The following is a 20,556-nucleotide window of genomic DNA, read 5'->3' on the forward strand; positions in this document are numbered from 1 at the left end:
CTTAGTAATTAGAGAAAACGGTAAAAATGGTCAAGTATATGTAAGTTTCTTCCGCTAAAGTTTATACTTGTTTAATTTATTATAATTATTTATTATTATTAGTGTTATTTATTCAAGATTCTTTTAAAATATGAGAATTTTTTTTACCTTTTGGAGTTGTTTCTTGTTGGGCTATATACGAATACTTGCTTTGCTTTATGTTTTTGCTTTATGTTTTTGATGGTATAGTAAATAGTATCGTTATCGAATGTCTGAAATAAGCTATTTAACGAACTTTCAACTTAGAAGACTCTTGTCGAGTAATTTGGACAGTTAATAATTAGTACCGATAATACCATGCGAAGTAAAATTTTTTTCGAGTGCAAGTATGTAATTAATCGTCAATGGGAATCGTTTTATCGGGTTTTGATATTTTGATAATAACATTTCTCTCCCAGCGAAATTGTAACAATACACTGAGACTTACATTGGGAAGCAGCTTTGATATTTCTATTCATTTTCTTACTTTATTGCAATAACCATAGGACTAATAAATTCAAGCTCGTTAAAAATATGTAAAGCTTTCTTTTGTTATGATCTTACTAATTGTTTTCTAGAGAGTGAGGTTGTATTATTATACCTAGGTTGATTTCTTTCATGTTTGTAATAGTACCTTTCCTAATTTCTGAATGCCATTTTCTACACCATTGAACATACATCGAAAAATAATAAGTACTCCCGAAAAATAATAAGTACTCTCATTATTTTTATTGGTTTATTTCCACCAAAGATAGGTTAAAAGTCATAGCTTTGGTATTAGTCAAAGGTAAATTTTAATTGAGTTAGCTATCAGATAAAATGGTCTCCTTTGAACGTATATTTCAATTAAGTTCCAGTTTGAACTCAGTGGAAGGCATTTACTGGATTTGAGCTACATTTAAGATCTTGAATGAGACATATATGGTAGTTACGGTTTTAGTTTGTATTTAAAACTATATAATTATACAACGTCCATTTAATTAATGTATATACTAATAATGACGTTGCGATTAAATATCATGTGAAACTTGTTTAATAGAACAATTGATGTCTGTCCGTACTTTAATGCTGCTTGTTTTTAGTTTATTAAATAAGTAAGTAGTTGTCAATTCTTTATCGTGAGGTGATTTTTGAGCGTGTTACGTAAGTGAACTAAAGCGAGATTGCATCGGAAAATGCTTTTCTTAGATAGCTTTGTTGTCCTCATTATGACAACAAATATTATAATTTGTGGTGGTTATACACTTCAGCATTGAATACCTTTGAAGTTCTGAAATATAATTTTGCTATTATTGAATAAAGTGGTCCATTGCTCTTAAAATAAATTAAAGTATTATTGTAACTCTACTTTACATATTCTGTATTTAGACTACAAATTTCATGGATTATTTCGTAATAACCTGCAGAGTTATGTCAATATATAAGAAATTTACGAACCACTTTTATATATAGCATCTAGAGCGTGTAGCACTTTTGATTTTCAAAGAGAGTTACGTATGTTCATAAGTATTAAAGTAATTTGATAGCAGAACAACTTGATTTAAAAATTCGGATTTTTGAGCTAAATTGATCCGTTGTTGGAGAAACGTCACTATAAATGGCATGGATTATTTCGTAATAAGTTGCAGCGTTATGACAATGTATTATGAATTTACGAACCACTGTTACATATAGCATCTACAGCGTGTAGCACTTTAGAATATCGAAGGGAGTTACGTATATTGGTAAGTATTAAAATAATGTGATTTCAGAACAACTTGATTTAAAAATACGAAACTTGTTTAAATTGATCCTCCTTTGGGGAAACTTGACCTCTATATGAACCTTTATTTTCTTCGCAATAAAATAATATATTTCATACTCAATACTTCGTATCTTTATCTTCATTTCTGACACTTCGGTATCCACTATGGTCACTTATCAATATACAGCATAGTTGGGTTTATCTTGAAACCACTTGACTTACTATTAGAAATACTACTTAAAACCTAAAATGAAAAAAAAATCCTTGTGCAATTCGTGTTCTTCAAATTATTGTTTAACGTTTTGCTTCCAGTGGCATCCATTTGAATGTTACGTTATTTCCCTTTTCGAGTCTAAATGTTCCACAATGCAGATGCTTTTCAGCAGGAATCTAAATGTCATCCTTGCTCTTGCACAATAACTATGCCCTACATAACTGTCTACAGTAAACGGAAACCTAGCACTACAGCACGCACATGTAAAAATGAAATATGGAATGCAAGGGGTTAAAATATAATTCTGTTTTATTTAATTAAATGATAAACGCGTTAGAACCAATATGTGCGTACTGTTCCTACTAATAACTTGAAACCCTTGTAAAAAGTACTAGTTTGTTTTGTAGCGAGCAAGAAATAATATTGTAACATTTCATATCAGCATTAGAGACGTCATTCCTTATAACGGTCTGTTGATTACAATCCCTTCTATTGAACACATAGTTTTAGTAATATGTAATAACAATCAAAAATTTACGTGGGTGAATACAAATCTTAACATCGTTTTCTAAGTACAGGGTTTTAGAAAAAAGTGTTAATGATATTTTTTAATGGAAGTGTTATCTAATATCTTTACTTAATAGTAAATTTTGATTAATATCCCTTTGCTTTTAATTTATTGTTTTACTTGTATCTAGTCGAAAAGAGAAACATGTTAATATAATCATTAGAAGAAACAGAAATGCACTTTAGTTATACTCGTATGTTATTATTGCTGGAGAAGACAACTTTACATATATGCTTACACATTCTGGTTCTTTACATAAAGTAGATTTAAGACTTCGCTAAATCACAAATCAGTTTTATATTCTGCTGAAGACATTCTTACTAGAAGAATATAAATTTGTACTTACAAAGATTATCGTTCTCCATTTTGGGCGCGAGAAGCCAAAAGATAATTCACTCGGTTGAATTGGAGATATTGTATAATTGAATATTGACTTCTTTCTGTAATGATATAAATGAGCATTTCAAAATCCATAACCAATTAAATATGTTTAATAGTAAAAATAGTATTATGTATAAAAATTGTATTACACTATTTTTTGTTCACTATAAAAGAAAATACATTCCTCTATTTGACATAACTTTATAAATCTGAACTTCAAATATCTAAAACAAGCCTTTTTGTTACTTTATATCTATTTATTTATTTATTCTTGCTGCCTATTGCAGGAGTTTATCCAAGTTACAAAATGCTTACAAAATTAATATTATATCTAAAACTGAACAATAGAAGAAAAATGGAAAATGAAAGAGGAAATAAAAAATATCGACACGAAAACATCAGGAAGAGTGCTGAAAATGTTACTAAAGCCGCCACTGAATCCTGAATTTGGAAGATAATTTCAGGACGACTTCCATTACAAATATAGAACCAGATAAAAACAACTTGCATTATTTAATATTGAAAAAGAAAAGAAAAATATTGTAACATTCCTTTTTTATTTTTTTTGAAAAAGAAGTAAAAGTTAAAACATGACGATTAAAAAAATTGTAAGAAAAAGGCGGACGAATGGAAATAGTATTTCCAGACGGCAACACTGTTTCCTTTTTTCCTTGTAGCGAAGCGGTTACGTACGGCATTGCCACTGTATGTGGATGTCTGCTTGAGGCTTGTGTGACCATGACGAAGCGTATATTCGCTGCACGATCACGAGTTTGTTCTTTCAGTGTGCTAGGTACTTCGTTTAGCCTTTGTTTACTTCATATAAAGGAGGCCAATTTTTAATTATCAGTAACGAATATATCAGGAGAAAATTATAAATGTGTGAATCAATATATTCTCGTGAATGTAGGGAATTGCGGCAGAAAAGTGGAGTTGTTAAATAGCAAAGGATTTAGTTTAATACCAATACGAATAATCAATTATGGTATGGAGAAATAAACTTAGAAAGAGAATGATTTTTGGCTTATCACACCAATTACCAGATCGTTTGTTTGTGAAATGATCGACGAAAAATTGATCACTCCACTTTATTTCGTTTTTCCTGATTACGTTTTTCTTCTTTTCAGAGGATATCGTCTTCTGTCTTTCCTATTGTTATTTGTGGAGAATGGAAAGGTTTAGTAGAAATTTAATCGAAGGTCTTTATTCCGTCCAAAAGAGAGGGACGACGAGAAGCAGTTTGGTAAGAGAAGGTATTTGACCACTATTACAAGGTAAGAACCAGTTTAATTTTCGTACTTCTCTGTGACCTTTCTCAATGTTAGGGAATATTTTTCTCAGATGTATTGGTCGTCTCTTAGAGTGCTTCCTCTAATCAGGTTATATTTCAGTAGTTTATTAAGTACGAAGTTATCTAGACCGTATTTAAATTATTCAGCCGTTTTTGACCAAAATCTCAGATTGATCCTTAAGTACAATTTTTTTGGAGCAGTCAAAGGAGGAGGAGATCACTTGTTACCTGGAAATTACTAAATTACTAACACTAAATTATTTATTTGCATCAGAATATTTGAATAATGAAATTAATGTTGGAACTTTGACGGGATCAATCCCAGTATTACATTAATATGAGTACGTGGCGTGACCACTTGTAACTTTGAATTACAACTTACATCAATCTAATCTAGTTTAAATTTTTTAAAATGAAAAAATAAAAAGAAGAAAAATAGCATAAAGATTAAGGTTAGGTGGAGGTACTCCCCAGATTTCTTGAATCAGTATCATTTAAGAATAACGTAAATAGTTGTGACCTTTAGATAGCCTTGAAACTACAGAAGGTTCGATATATTCGAATGTAATTAAAGAGAGAAGATATTTAAAGTTTGAAATTTTGAAGGTTCACGTCGCATACAGATACGACATTAAATTTTTATACTTTTTATTCTTTACAATGAACTATTTCTTGTTATTCCTAATTGAATTTCAATAAAATTATAAAAGAAGAAATTTGAGATATTATTTGTCAGATTGTATGCATGTATGTATATGCTAGTTTATTTCAGCTATTTAATTGCACGTAATACTCAATCAAAGATTGATGGAATTTGACAATGTTAGAACCAATGAAAGGTAAGGGTTGTTTGGGGATTGAGCTAAGATATCGTACACAAGAATTTTCAGATGTCCCGCACCCAAAGCGGCCGATTGATGAGGGCTGATTTATTATTTTTTTAACTGAATGGATTCTTTACGTGCGCGTCATAATGCATAGGGATAAAGCAATATATGAATAAAATACCAGAAAAATGATAAACCAGCTACAAATTATCATATGTCCAGAAAAAAACAGAAGTTACATAAAAAGTCTAATATGATGATTTCTATGAGTATAGGAACAGTGATATATTTCTCACCTAATTTTATAAAGCTAGCTAAGAGCCAAAATAAAGTCCATAATCTAACTAATCAAAGCAATTAATAATAGATGCATTATTGTTACTAAGCATTTGGAAATATTACAAATAGAAATCTAAATAAATATTGATAATGCTCTATTATCATACATTATATATGGAAAAACCTACTACTAATAGTTGCATTTGCGACTGATATTGTAAGGAAATTACAAAAATTAGTTTTAATTACTTGTATGATGGCGTTAACTGATCTCATTATCTCTAGAGATGTGCAGGACATACGAGCATGATCTATTGCAATAGCGACGTAAAAGTTGGTTTCATGTTACTGCAGTTTATAAAGCAGATTTTTTCTTTTCAGAAGAGTTAAACTTTCGGATATAGAAAATAATTGGATGTAGAACTTCCTACCAACCATGATGTGAAACATTGTTGTGTGTTATACTAAATTTCACTAAAGTTTTGTATCGTTTCTTTATACCCTAGTATAGCTCACACATGTACTGGTACACAACAAAATCCTTCAACTTTGAAAATACAACATTTTTGAAATAAAGATGTCTAATCTGGAATGAATATATGAGTGACTGATTATTTTAGTTTAATGTTTTATGCTTATGACTTTTTGGCTAAGGGACACGATGATTAAGACTAATGAATGATGGTGGAAGAATTGGCGTAGTAAGAAAACGGAGGAAACCCGAGTACCGCAAGAAAACCCACGAACTAGATGCTGTCCTCAACGAACTTACTTCACCGGGAATCGAATAAAGGAACCACACAACACAGACAAACGATCTACCACTGGGAAGGTAACATTTGCTATTAAAATCCACTTCTTATTTTATGTTTTCTAATTTAGTCAGTTTTAATTTGACCAGAAAGAATATTGGAATCATACGATCGGAACATTTTATATATCTTTAGTTTAGACGATACTACATTTCAGAAATTAAAATGTGATATACTTTCTTCAATGCATTGTTGAGTACTTCCACTGTACTATTGGTTGTATTGGACCAAATCACAATTTATAGTTAATTTTAGATAGAAGTTTCAACTTAGTAAAAGTAAGCAGCTGTAAGATGCTGCATACGAACAAATTTTGGCTTTTTTTATTTTGCAGTTAGTAACTTAAGTAAATTTTCAAAATGTCCCAAACCAACTTCGCTCAGGTGAAATATATTTCTTCAATTGACAGTATATTCATATATCAAAGTGTTGTTGATTATTGACTAGAATGTCTAGTTTACGCTACTTTTTAAAATCATTAGCTATTAAGATATAATTCTCAGTACTACTTTACCATTTTCAATTTTTAGCCAATGGAATACATTAGAGATATATTAAGACTTATTAATTGTTTCCGATAAATGATATTCTTTTACAAGGATCAAATTACTAATCACATAGTTGAGAATGCTAATAAAACATGTAAAATATCTCTATAATTAACTTAAACACAACATGTTTTCTTTCTCTCATTTCATTATTGTTTAACGTTTTATTTGACTTCTGAAATGACACTCTCAGCTTTATAGGGATAAATGTCACTGCGTTTTGCAAATAACTAGCTAGACCAAGGAACAGGTATAAAGTAAGTATGGTCACGTGTGTCCATGGGCTACGGATAATGAAACAACTCTCAGAAGTAGCTGCGAAATAAGCAAGGATTGTATGACAAATACGTAGTAAGAAACTGATGGAGTAAGAAACTGGCAGATAATATTCTGGTCCTTCAAGTTTGATTTCAGGTTATCATGCAGTTAGAAAGGTAATTACCAAACCAAATGTGAATCTGAAACGAAACTATTGTCAATCCATGAAGTGATAGACAACCCTATTTTATTAAGGTGCTTAGATGTGAGGACGGACTATACTCAAATACTGACTGCGCGAGAGTAGGTTGAGAACAGTTTCCGAAACAGCGCATAATGAAAACAGAAACGTTGAATACAGAAACAGCATAGCACAAGTGATGAACAATGCATGAAATATATAATGAAGAGAAATGGTGTTTCAAAATGAAAATGAATAGTTAGTGTTGGGCATGCTCATGATAAGTTGTAGAGCAACTTGTGAACGAAAGCAGGAGATAGGTTAATTTATAAACTTGCGAAAGTAAATGTGAAACAATAAACGATATGATTCGTAGGGATAAACAATAAGCACTATGAGGTTCTGATACGTTAGATTAAAACAAAAACAGGACAAAGGAGTATTTTAAATCAAGTTAGGAATGAAGGAATCAAGGGTAACTTGCAAACATCTACCAACCAATCATTAACACATTCGATATGACTAAGGTAAAGGTAAGAAATTTTAAGAAAATGATGAAAAGCAGTAAAGTTCTAAACAGAGTAAAGTCACTTTCAAGCAATCTAAAAGTAATGTAAGAAAGAGTGGTCAACGTTTTATTGGTGCAATATAAACAAGAACTACGCCAAAATAATAAACATACAGGCGCATCTTCATACGTATTATTAATTTCATTAAATTTAAAATTATTGATGGAAGGAAGATTTGGGATTGTATATAAATATCATAGTATTAATTTGGATTTAAGACAAAATTGCCTACAATAGATGCAGTATTTCCGGTCACTACGAAAATGAAAATGTACAGGAATACGAGGATTCCCTTAAGATTTTCATCGATCTTAAGATAGCGTAATATTGAGTGGTACGGATACTTATTTAATGAACCCTGAGCAGAAACGTGGAGAAACAAATTTAAAGAAAAGACTTTGAATTGATGGAATCTCGTTCTTGTTTCAGGAAAATATGGTGGTAATAGAACAATGGGTAGAGAAACATGGTCATGAAGAACACATTAAAGTAGCATCTATTTGTAGTGCTAGAAAATGCTGACGTTTTACCAACTATAACCTTTGTTTTATTTTAGAAATCATCTATTTAGCTACGTTACTGTAACTTATGTAACAGAATTAACACTGTTGTAAGTTAATCAATACGTCTTTTTTGTGTCTAATCAAATTAATTGTAACTAAACGAAAGATTATATCATAAAACGCAACACAAGAATTAACATTGTGTTGAGTATTAATAAATAATTCAGCGTAAGACTGATTTTTGCGGAAAACTCTCATTTGCGTTTTTTTACTACTAAGTTTAAAGATTTCTGATTAGTTTATGTTGTTTTCATGAAATTGGACTAATTTGCACTGTCATTATTAGTTGTACTTGAAACCATTTCTTGGAATAAATATTCTACTTTATGCAATATTGCAATAGTATTGACCCATAACTTTGTTAAACAACTCTATACATTACTTACCTCACTTGTTTAGAGTTCACGAGATAGCACTTGCTATCTGTTGGAATTAGCTGGAACTCAGAACAACAGTTCAGTATATGTCCATTAAATATGCAATTGTGGAAATAATCAGAGCAATATCTTAAAGAAATTAAATATATTGAATGGTTAAGTTTAAAATTAGTCTACTACATGAACTACGTATCAAAAGTAACCACATGCATGATCAACATGTATATGACTGTCTCTGCTAAAACAAATGCGACGAATATTTTATCTTCAATTTAATGAAATGACTATGGAAAATCCAGTCTCTTCTATATACATAGAAAACAAGCATGAAAAATATTCTTCACCTGAGGTAAATAATTTCTTGCGCAACAATTTATTATACATGATATAAAAAGTAAATTTGCTATGTTGTATAGCTATCAAAGTTAAAATACAAAATTATTCTCTAGTAAGTACCTAGGTATTTAATAACAGTTCGTAGTAAATAGTAGTAAATAGTTCGTGGAATGTAAAAGCGGAAAATAATGAAATTATAACGTTTATTTACGGTTACTCGAACTTCAGTGTAATTATGCACTAAAAAGACATTAAAATGATATTTTTAATCATATGGTTGCGATTAATGACTAACCTAAGACATATTTTATTAGTGCTTTCGTAACAGCTCCTTGATGTAATGGACTTTTCAAGTTAGAAAGCTATTGGTTGTGAGAGGACTTTTATACTACCATTAATTATGTCACAATTTTGCTAGCAAGTGCTGGTCATTTCTTTCAGTAGCGATTATGTAACGTTGCAATCATTAAACAGAGATCACTATATTGCTACCCATATATTGCTTCTTCCACAAAATTATATTATTCGTATCAGACTATTAATGACACATGTTAATAACCCTTGAACACTCCGGAATGCTGTTCCATTGACTGTTTACAAGTTTCAACAACGCTTTACCTAAACTGAGGTTTTACTAAAAGTAGTGAATAGATATTATTTCAGTCCTGGTTCTAACGAAAAACAAATGGTTCTTTATTATAAATTAAAGTTGAGCCACATTAAAATAACACACACTTCGTTTCTTTTATATTTATTCTTATATGTCCGCTACATACATGCATGTCTTTCGTTATTGATAAATATTTCATACACGATACATGAAAGTTTAATTACGTAAGGAAACTTCAATGGTTCCATTTGTTAGACGAAACGGTACGTATGTTATATACGAATGTAGAAGGCACTATTTAGGTACAACTTGAGTATTTAGTTAAATCGAATTACAGAACTCCATTGTTAAAAAAGTGTTATTCGCGGAGCAATTTTATCTTAGCGCCTCTAAGAGAATAGGATGACTTAAAAATAGACCCAATCTGTGATTTAACATTAAGATCATTCTGCTGTACAAGAAGGAATTAGAATATATATATATATATATATATATATATATATATATATATATATATATATATATAGTTACCTGAGGAATTCTTTGGAATCCTCTAATCCTCTCTATATATTAAAAATACGCCACCAGACTATTTATTGAATCGGAGAAACATTAGGGAAATAAAATGAAAATTTGAGAAAGTGATTATTCTCTAAAGTTGGAGAATGGGAGGACGTGATATTTTGTATACATGATTTTCATATAAAAAGCACGAGAATATATTAAATAGTATAGTGAGGTGTTTTCAAAATATTCTGTTGTACGGGGAAGGGATTATCTACAAATTCTTGAATTTACATAGACTAAAAGTCGTTATTCAAGAACTCAGAATTCACGCTTATTTTAGCTAACTTTCATGACATAATATTCAATATTTTCACTTTATATGATGTTACTCATCGCTTGCAGAAAATACAATAACAAGCTTCTTCTCCTTCGTATAACTCATTATTTTTATTTCGAAATATTTTGGGTGGAAGCGAAGAAGTTTTGTCAGACCCTTGCTTTTTTACTGTACTTCAGATAGCTCTACAACTTAAGTTAATAATTGTGGTCTTGTCATGTATATCCCTCTCCAGATTTCATTTTAGTTTATCTCATTTCTATATATTTTACCAATAATACTATCTACAAAACTGCGAAGTTTGAATGTGAAACAATATAAAATATTACCTTAGAACAAATACAATAAGATACATGTTTTCCTTTTAAAAATATTAATAAGAACCTAATAATTATTTGTAATCTTAACCTTCGATTTAGTTGTTCTTTCTATTATAAGATGTTAGTGATTATATTCTAATATTATTAATAAATACACAATCATCCCAATTTCACATAAGATATATTTCTATATATAATTCTCGATATTGAGATACGTATTAACTAAACAATCATCGCGCAAAGGCGTTAAATGAGAGAACTTAATTAACTAGAATTGTATAGAATTCAAACGTCAGGTGCTAACATCAAAATATTCAAATACACATTTATTCCTAAATATATTTATTTAAAGCAACCTTGTACGTATATCTTACCATCGTAGAAACTAAATTCTAACCAGCCTTCTTCTGCTGAAAATCTTTACGTATCTTACTTGTAATTATATTCTGTGTTTTGTACAATACCTTATCTTTCAGACATACTCTTTACATTCCTTGAGAGATATATTTGATCTTTAAACTTTCATAATACTCTCTGTCAACCTGTTTGAGCACATATTCTTTGTAACCAGATGTATTTAAGTACTTGTTCACATGCTTGATATGTGCTATTACAGAATCAATACCACTAATTAATAATTCTACATTGTATATTTCTATAACAGTTATACTAGAAGTCACACACAAATATTTTAGATACCCGTCATTCCGGAACAGATAGGATTCAAAAAAAGTGATTTTAATTTTATACGCATTTTAGAAGATAGATTTTTAAAAGAAAATATTGTCCTTTCTTTAAAGGTTGCTTTTGCGATTATTGTTTTTTATTAAACATTTATTATGTGTATTTTATACTTTTCATTGTTATCACAGAACAGTTTTATTTGTCTGTTTGTAACATTTACTTTCAGCATTATCTCTCTTTTTTGACAGAAACTGTGTATTTAAATCTATATATTTTGTTAACTATGCTGAGTGTTTGATAGCAATAACTTATGAACATTTTTTCAGATGATAGCTAGTAATACGCAGGACGTTTGATTTCGGTAATATAACATACAATTAACTTCATCAAAACTGTCATTTTAACTCCGTTAGTTTCTTATTATTTATATAATTTGCTGTGAGTAATGTTATATCTGAATGTTCATTAATAAGTGATTCTGAAAATTCTAAATGAGCGTCCAATATGTACCTAATATTAGGATCATCTCTTTGTACTAACATATATTGAATCATTTTAACATAATTCCACTTGTATTTTTTTTTCCGGCATATGACAAATTCTTAGCTCAGCTAGGTTAATTATTTGGATCAATATACATTTTACAAGAAATTTTCTTCTTAGGAACGTAATCATCAAAATATTTATTTATTGTTAAATTCATATATATTTGAATAGCAAGAAATTTCTCCTACAGTATCAATTTCCATAAAGAAGGATTTATCTTAATTAATAAATAATTCTGCTTGTGATTAATTGTTCTTCTTGAAAATTGAATGGTGTTTATTCCTTTTAATAAAGCAAATATTTGCAACATTCAGCTAAACTGCTCAGGTTGTAATTTTTGCTTATAGTAGTAGAATTTTTAATAAGAACCTAAATGAAACAGTAAATATTAATTTAATTATATTTTTTATTTATTTATCTTTGAATCTACTGTTTTTGAGAATATAGTGTACTTTCATTACTTCACGTAACACATGTATTTCCTGTAATAATGTTTCATCTCGTAAGCTCTTTATGAAAAGATTCGTATCATATCCACGTAAGTAATGAACAAATACAAGGACATATCCCGGATTTGTATCTCAAATTAAAAAAACTACCTTATCCTCTAAACAATCCTGTTAAATGATAATGTTCAACATTTTTAATTTTGCATATTTACATATTTATTGGTTTTTTCTATTTTTGTTATATTTATCATGGAGATATTTTATATTTTTTCTCATTCTCTTTCTATTAATAATTCATCTTAGTTATATACATCAATTATATCATGTTTTTTCTATATATAATTTGTCTTGTAAATACAAATATTATTCCTTCATTCACATTATATTATACAATTTCCATCCTTAGTTTTCCTTTTAAATTAAGAATTTTCCCATGTTTTTTCTATATCTTTTTCAAGTAAGCGAGGAGTTTCGTCAATTATTATTAAACAGAAATGGAAATTTGACATTGAATAGTACAGAAATTTTGCTTGTTGTAGACGGCAAATTACATGCTTACATGTGTCATACATTTTTTTCAATTTTAATCGCTTCTACTTTTACTTTCCCTTCAAAAACGTCTGCTGCATTATCAACTAATTATTCAACAAGTTTCCCTTTATACGAGTTTAGAGTACTTTTATATAGGAAGTGAGCTACTGCTTTTCCACATTTCATATGACTCAACATAATACCTTTCTTGACTACGTTCACTTATGCTAATCTGTTCCAAAAATAATGGTGTTTTAAATATACGATTATAATGAAAGTTACTCTTACAAAGCGTTAGTGATCAACGGATTCAACTATTTAGTTACATTATTTTGGTAATCATAGATCTGCGGCAACGTATAATTCACCATATTGCTCATATTTTTTAAATAGTGATTATGATTCAAGCATTTATCCAAACATCCTTCAAATACAAAATATGTTGTACAAATCGTAATTTATTTCAGTCAGCAGTAGCTTCTGTAAATCTTTACTCAAATAATAGTTGCTTTCTTTACTTTATTTACAATATGAGCTAATTATTTATTTTGTTTTTTGTGTGTTTGTAATTCTCAGTATAAAATTGGATATTTCTTATCAAAACTAAATACATTGATGGAAATATTCGTTCGTTTTAATATTTAGCTATATCAGTAATTAATACAAGAAAATTAAAGTCTTCAAAAAGTCTTTCAATTAATATTCATATATTTCCAATTTAGAAAATTTTTGTTCAGCTCTCCTATCTAATATAATGCTGATAAAACTGACCATAAAAACTTCAGAACGTTAGTTTTAATGTTAAGGTATGTTTTTTTCGTCTTAACTATATTTGAAAATTTAAGCTGAACACGATCCATTGTTTAATGCCTTAATTTTAATTATTAATTCCAATAAAACTTTGGGTTCTAACATTCAACCAGACCCTTGTTTTTGAAATTTTTATATTATTTTTTAACTGTGTGTCAGCTGTTATGCAAAATGCATTTAAGTTTGTTAATTCAGGTAGTAGTTCCTTATCTGTTTTAAAGTTCTAGACATTTATTTTGTCTTCCGGTTTAAATTTACTAATAAGGATAATCATCTTAATGTGAACAGCTCTATCAATTAACTTTAAGAGTATAGTAGCGTGTATAGATCCTCCAATATTTTATATTTTACCTCTTTTTAAGTGATAATGATTATTATTATTATTATTATTATTATTATTACTAATATTATTATTATTATTATTTAACATTCTTTAATCTATTCATTAAGTTCAAAAGTAGCTACAACTATCAAATATTTGTATTGAGATGTTCCAGCGTAAGAAGTAAAAACTATATTATTTATTAAGATACATAAATAAATAAATTTAAACATATAATTATAACCCAAAAAGTATTCTCCAACTATCCTTATTAGAGTAAAAGCACTTCATTAAGTTCCTATCTAGGTGGTAAAGTGCCAAGGACCGACGAGACGTTACCACTATGTATAGAAACAGATATGCGCTCTATTAGATAAAATGTTGAACAAACTTCAACGGAAACACAAGAAATGCGTCTTCCTACCTCCCTAACGAATTCAAGACTTCTTGCACCCCAAGCAATACTGGTTTCAATAGCGAATGGAGTGAAAACAAACTTTTCGAGTAGGCTGCAGTATTTCCTTTGCTTTCCAGCTTCTCTGCTGTTAACAACAGCGCTAGCGTGCATTACTGACATAGAGAAACTTGAATAAGCATATGTATCAGCGCATTTGAAAACCCACAATAAACAATTGCCTCTCATTCATGAAACCAGTGTCATCCCGTCCGGACGCTTTTCATCCGAACGACAGCAACCAGAAATTTCAAGTATTGAAGGAATTCCAGCTGTGTTAAAGACTCGTAGTAATGCATCATTAGCGGAGGAGTGTCTGATGAATCTACCTGCGCCCTTCATACATGAAATACCATGCAGGCCACGTTGGTTAACCTAATGTCCACAAGCTACACATTGATGAGCCTCACAAACTGGTAAGCCTAAACGTAAAGCAACAGGAATTCGAAAGCTTTCATTTGACCAATGAAGGTCTAAAGGCGAAGAAGGTATCGCCATCAACCATGCACCAGTTTCGGGAGACGATACAGCAAGGAACCTAGCTTTATCCTAAGGATATACATATTGTAACAGATGATTATGTAATTGAGATGCAATTGGTTTATACAAAGATGAATAATAACATTTTTTTTGATAATCTCTGAGTGGTTCGTATCTGCTAAGCTTGTCCACTTTTTAGAGCCTTCTCGAACTGAACCACCTTTATCCAAAGAGTAACCCTGTGAAAGGAGAGCTTCGATTAAACCCAGAGATCCCTGGTATGACGATAAGAATGTAGGAATTACCATATTCACAGATAGTGGAATACCAAGACTGCCCAAACCAAGACATGCTTGCGTCCAAGACTCGTCAGTTAAGGAGCAGTTCAGAATTGATTCTAGGCTAGTTTTCAGGACTATAGCATATTTGTCCAGCAACGAACTCCCATTCCAAGTTGTAAAGCATCGTAAAAATAGGTTAAGCGAGGGATTGATAAAGATGCTCGTAAAAGTAAAAAGGCTGAATGGCTCAGATTGAGAAAACTCGAGACAAAAACAATTCTAATGTATATTTCATACAATAGCACGAATAGCACTTTAGTGACTGCTTCCGACGTGAGAGCAGGACATAGAAAACAAACTTTCTGAATTGTTAGAGAACGTATGTCTGGTGGATCCTCATTAAATCTTCTAATCATTTCGTGGAATGCAGATTCATCTACTCCAAGACAACCCACCTCGCATTCGGAAAAGTTAAAACGGAAGCCAAGAAGTTATACCTTCGTATTTATTTGTATTAAGGATGAAATAACTAACTCAGGTTCACCACCAAATCTTCCATCGTGAAAGTAGTAAATGTTTAATTCGGTACCCAGTGATTTAAGTAAAGAGTGAATAGTTATAGCGAAAAATTCTGCACCCAGAGGATCACCTTGTTGTATATGTCTCTGAGAAGAAATAGTGCTTCCGTCGAAAAACAAGTCACTTGGTTGAGCATAAGATTGATAAACATACGGATACATTGAAGAAAAATTATTCATCACTGCGACAAACACAGTATCCCGGCGAACCCCATTAAATGCTTTACGAAAACTCAACATTACAACCTCTTTACTAGCACTGAGAGTAGAGAAGAAATAAACTCTACTTGCGTGAACAGCTGATGGGGCTACACCATTAGGAACACAAACACGAAGCTGATGGGGGAATAAAAACTTCTTAACTGTCTCATGTATTCTAAAGCATATGGTTTTGCCAATATTCTGTGCCAACATTCATAATTTAAATATATCACAAATATATTTAAGGAGTTTTCCTTCGATTACAGTATTTGACAGGAAGAAGATCTTTAAGAACTGAAAGGCGAAGGCCATCTTGACCTTCTGCGCTGCCTGACACAAAGGAGTTAATTGCGTTTTGAACCTCCGTAGTCGAACCTCCTTGTAAAGTGTGTTGTTCATCAGGAAGATCCGACGCAATGAAATTGCCAGGATGGGCATGATGTTTCTCCAACACGGTCTTCAAAACAGAAGGTATCTGGAACCGAAATCCTATCATCAAAAATTAAAAGGTGCGTAGTGCTCCACGGATGTCATAATCGGCAAATGTATTCTCTATAACCTTCAAATTAAAAATTTGTGGTTTAATCGAAATTTGTTCATATTCGTTGATGGCCAGGTTAAGGCGTCATGTCTAACATTGCACTATAGGGGAACATGCTTCTTCACCCCAGAAGTTAGATTGTTAACTGTAACCGATTGTTTGTGATAACTTAAAGTAACAAATTAAAATAGGCATAGATTGATCCAGTATTGAAATTGCCATACGATTTAACACCTCTGCGAGTGCATCAGCCTCTGTTGATCGAGCACCTCTTGGAAGACGTCTTGAAATATGTTTTCAGGACCTTAATGACAGTAATGTCTTGCCCAAGTTACAAATCATCAAAACTTTTGTGGCGTTACTGCTGTTAGTGTCAGTATCATTTGCGGTTTTACTCTGAAGGCAAGCATTAAAGGTGATATCAAAGCAAACATCATCATCTTGCACAGCCCGATGTTTCTTACCAATATCTATAGCTAAGCCTCTAGCACTTTCATAATGTTTTCCGCAATGAGAACAAGGCAATGCATTTGCACTTTTAGAAGCATCAAAGAAATAGGTACCATTGCTAGCACTTGGGACTGAATAACTTTTTGTAAAAGCTGGCATCTTTCCAGATCGTGATGAATATTCGTCACTTGAAAATTCCATTAGTTTAGTTTATTACATAAATTTGATTTAATTATATACACATCAATTAAGTATGCCATCTTTTTCCTTGTTTCACTTATGATGGTAATGTTGAGAATTAACCGTTGATTTAGGGTTCATTGTCGTAATATGTTTAATTATTTCATCTAAATAAAATAAATAAAAATCTAATATCTTCTTAAATTATGTTTCTTTTAAGTCAACTTTTTGCTCAGATCTTCCAGATTTGTTTTCTTCAAAAATATATTAAAAAACAATTATTTAGCATTATTGTGTTTTGTTTGTTTCATACTGTTTGCTACGGATAATTTATTCCGCTTTTCTTAATCGGTAATAATATTTTATCCCCTTCTCTTCGTATTGGCTTTTGAATTCAGTAGATGTATATTTATTAATTCTCTTTCATGTTACTGTTTTCTTCTTTCCTCCATGACCTGTTTTGATTTTTATTATTGTTTTAACGTAGTATTAAAAGTCATCTCATTTAACTTGAATCTTTCATTCTATAATTTTTACATTACTTGTATTAACAGTTAATATCCGTAAGATGCTGGATAATTGTTCGGACTTATATTCATGATCTGTTAGAAATCCACCTTATATGACCAGACCATATCCAAGTCCTTAATATATTATTATATATTAATTAATTTTTAACTATATCAAAAAATCTACCTCCTCTTTACCCTTATTGTAACTTTAAGGTTCATTGTTTGAAACAAACAAGTATAACTTAATTTTCTTCGTTACTATCTCAATTAGATCCCGGTCTATATATTCTACATAATTTTATTTGTATTTTCAGAAACGTTCCTTGTTCTTTTTAATATCGTTTATTATCAATATTTGTTTTTGTAATTACGCTGTAAAGGTTTAAGATTTGTACGAATAACTTTACGATTTTCATGTATTAAATCATAATCGTTCTTCATATTTATTATATACGCAATCTTCATTTTCCAAAAATGTTAGAGACCTTTACTAATATCCGTAGCATTTATTATTTATATACGTATATATTTTCAATAAAATCACCTAAGACTTATAAAAGTCATCAAACATATAGCAATTGAACTGTATTAAAAACACAGCCATATAATTATCTAACAACATTTTGTGTATTCATATATCTTCAAAATGGAATATGTCAGAAGAATATCTTACAAATTCTCTCATTCTGTCACTCGCCACTAGTACAGACAAACATCATATTCTCTCGTAGATCCTTCTGGAGAATTAACTGCCAAATATTTAAATTCTCTAAGTAATTCCTTAGTTAAATTTTAATTAAGTGAAAGTTATTTGTAACACTGTTCAACAACGAAAATGTAAATTGAACAAAAACAGCTAATTCTTATTGTTTTTGTGGTGCTGATCACGAATTTGAAAGTTATTTTCGAATATTAGCTCTACTTTTCGTTTTACAGGCATGTCTAATAATAACGCTTTAAAAATAAATATATTCGCTTCGATTGGGGTAAAATGTTACACTAATCCGGAAACACTGGAGAATATATATGAACGCTTGGTTTCATTGTGTTTCTTATCTCAGTAGTGTTCTGCTATTGTTAGAAAAGACAAGTTTAGTGCCGTTATCAGCGTTTTGGGTGTGACGTTTTGTAGTGCAGGACATAAACATTCAACTACAAGTACGCAAAAATACTGGTATTTCGAATGTATATTTTTAAATAGTTATCGGAACTGATTCAAGTGACATTTTGAGGATTTAAATAAACAAAAATGCCGCAAAATTGTGTAAACAGTGCGGATAGCTTCTGCTACGTGTGTGGAGAAGTGACATTTTCCTCACAAAAGCAGACTATAACAACACTAATAAGAAAAGCCTATCAATATTACTTTGGTTGTAAAATTGGAGACCAAGATAAATCTTGGGCACCCCACATTGTGTGTAACACTTGTGCCAGCAACCTAAGAAATTGGATTAATGGCAAGAAGCGCTCAATGCCTTTTGCAGTGCCCATGATTTGGAGGGAGCCAAGCGACCACATCAGAGACTGTTATTTTTGTATGGTTCCTTCCGTCAAGAAGGGAATTTCCACGAAGAAGAAGCGGGCCTTGATCTATCCTAACATAAATTCTGCAATGCGCCCTGTTCCACATGGAGAAGGACTACCTGTTCCTGACCCACCTAAAAAATACGATCTTTTTTCTGATGATGATCAAGAAGTTGAAGCTCCTGAATCAAGTACTTCGAAGGACCGTACGTTTGTTGTAGAACCTCCATGTGAACTACATAGTCCTACTCAAGAGGAACTAAGTGATCTAATCAGAGACTTGGACCTCTCGAAAAGCAAAGCCGAAATTTTTCCTTCACGCTTAAAGCAATGGAATTTATTGCAGAAAAAAGTAAATATTTCAGTGCATCGGAAGAGGGAGAATATGTTCACTTCATATTTTACTATGGAAGACACATTTGTGGCATGTACAGATGTAAATGGTTTCATGAGGGCACTTAAAATTAATTACGAACCTACGGAGTGGAGGCTCTTTATAGATTCGTCCAAGGTGAGTTTAAAGGCAGTGCTTTTACATATTGGAAATTAACTTCCTTCAATTCCTGTAGATTACACAGTTCATATGAAGGAATCGTATGAAAACTTGAAACGTTTACTTCAAACCATTAAATATTACGATTTTTAGTGGCTCATTTGTGGTGACCTTAAAGTAATAGCACTGTTGCCAGGTACGCAGTTAGGGTATACAAAGTATTGTTGCGTTATATGTGAATGGGACAGTAGAGATCCTGGATCTCATTAACGCAAAAGTGATTGGAGTAACAGAGAAACTCTTCAGCCGGGAGTGAAAAATGTGCAGCATGAACCACTGGTTAGTCGTAACCGAATTTTGCTTTCCCCTCTACGTATTAAATTAGGTCTTATGAAAAGTTTTGTTAAGAGCATGAACCAAGAAGATGAGGCCTATAAGTACCTAAGAGGACAATTCCCTCGATTAAGTGATGCCAAAGTTAAAGAGGGTGTTTTCCTAGGGCCACAGATTAGGCAACTATTCAAAGATCACAAGTTCGACGAAATTCTCCAAGGTGAGGAGAAAGCTGCGTGGGGAAACTTGAAGAGTGTTTGTTCACAGTTCTTGGGAAGACACCGAGCAACAAATTACAAACAACTGGTAGCAAAGTTGTTATTGTGCTACGAAAATCTTGGTTGCAATATGTCTCTGAAACTCCACTTTCTTTATTCACATTTAGACTTCTTTCCCGAAAATTGTGGAGCAGTAAGTGACGAACATGGTGAGCGTTTCCATCAAGAT

The sequence above is a fragment of the Thermobia domestica genome, chromosome 3 (assembly GCF_964235325.1).
Source record: "Thermobia domestica chromosome 3, izTheDome1.hap1.1, whole genome shotgun sequence".
NCBI classification, from domain to species: Eukaryota; Metazoa; Arthropoda; class Insecta; order Zygentoma; family Lepismatidae; genus Thermobia; species Thermobia domestica.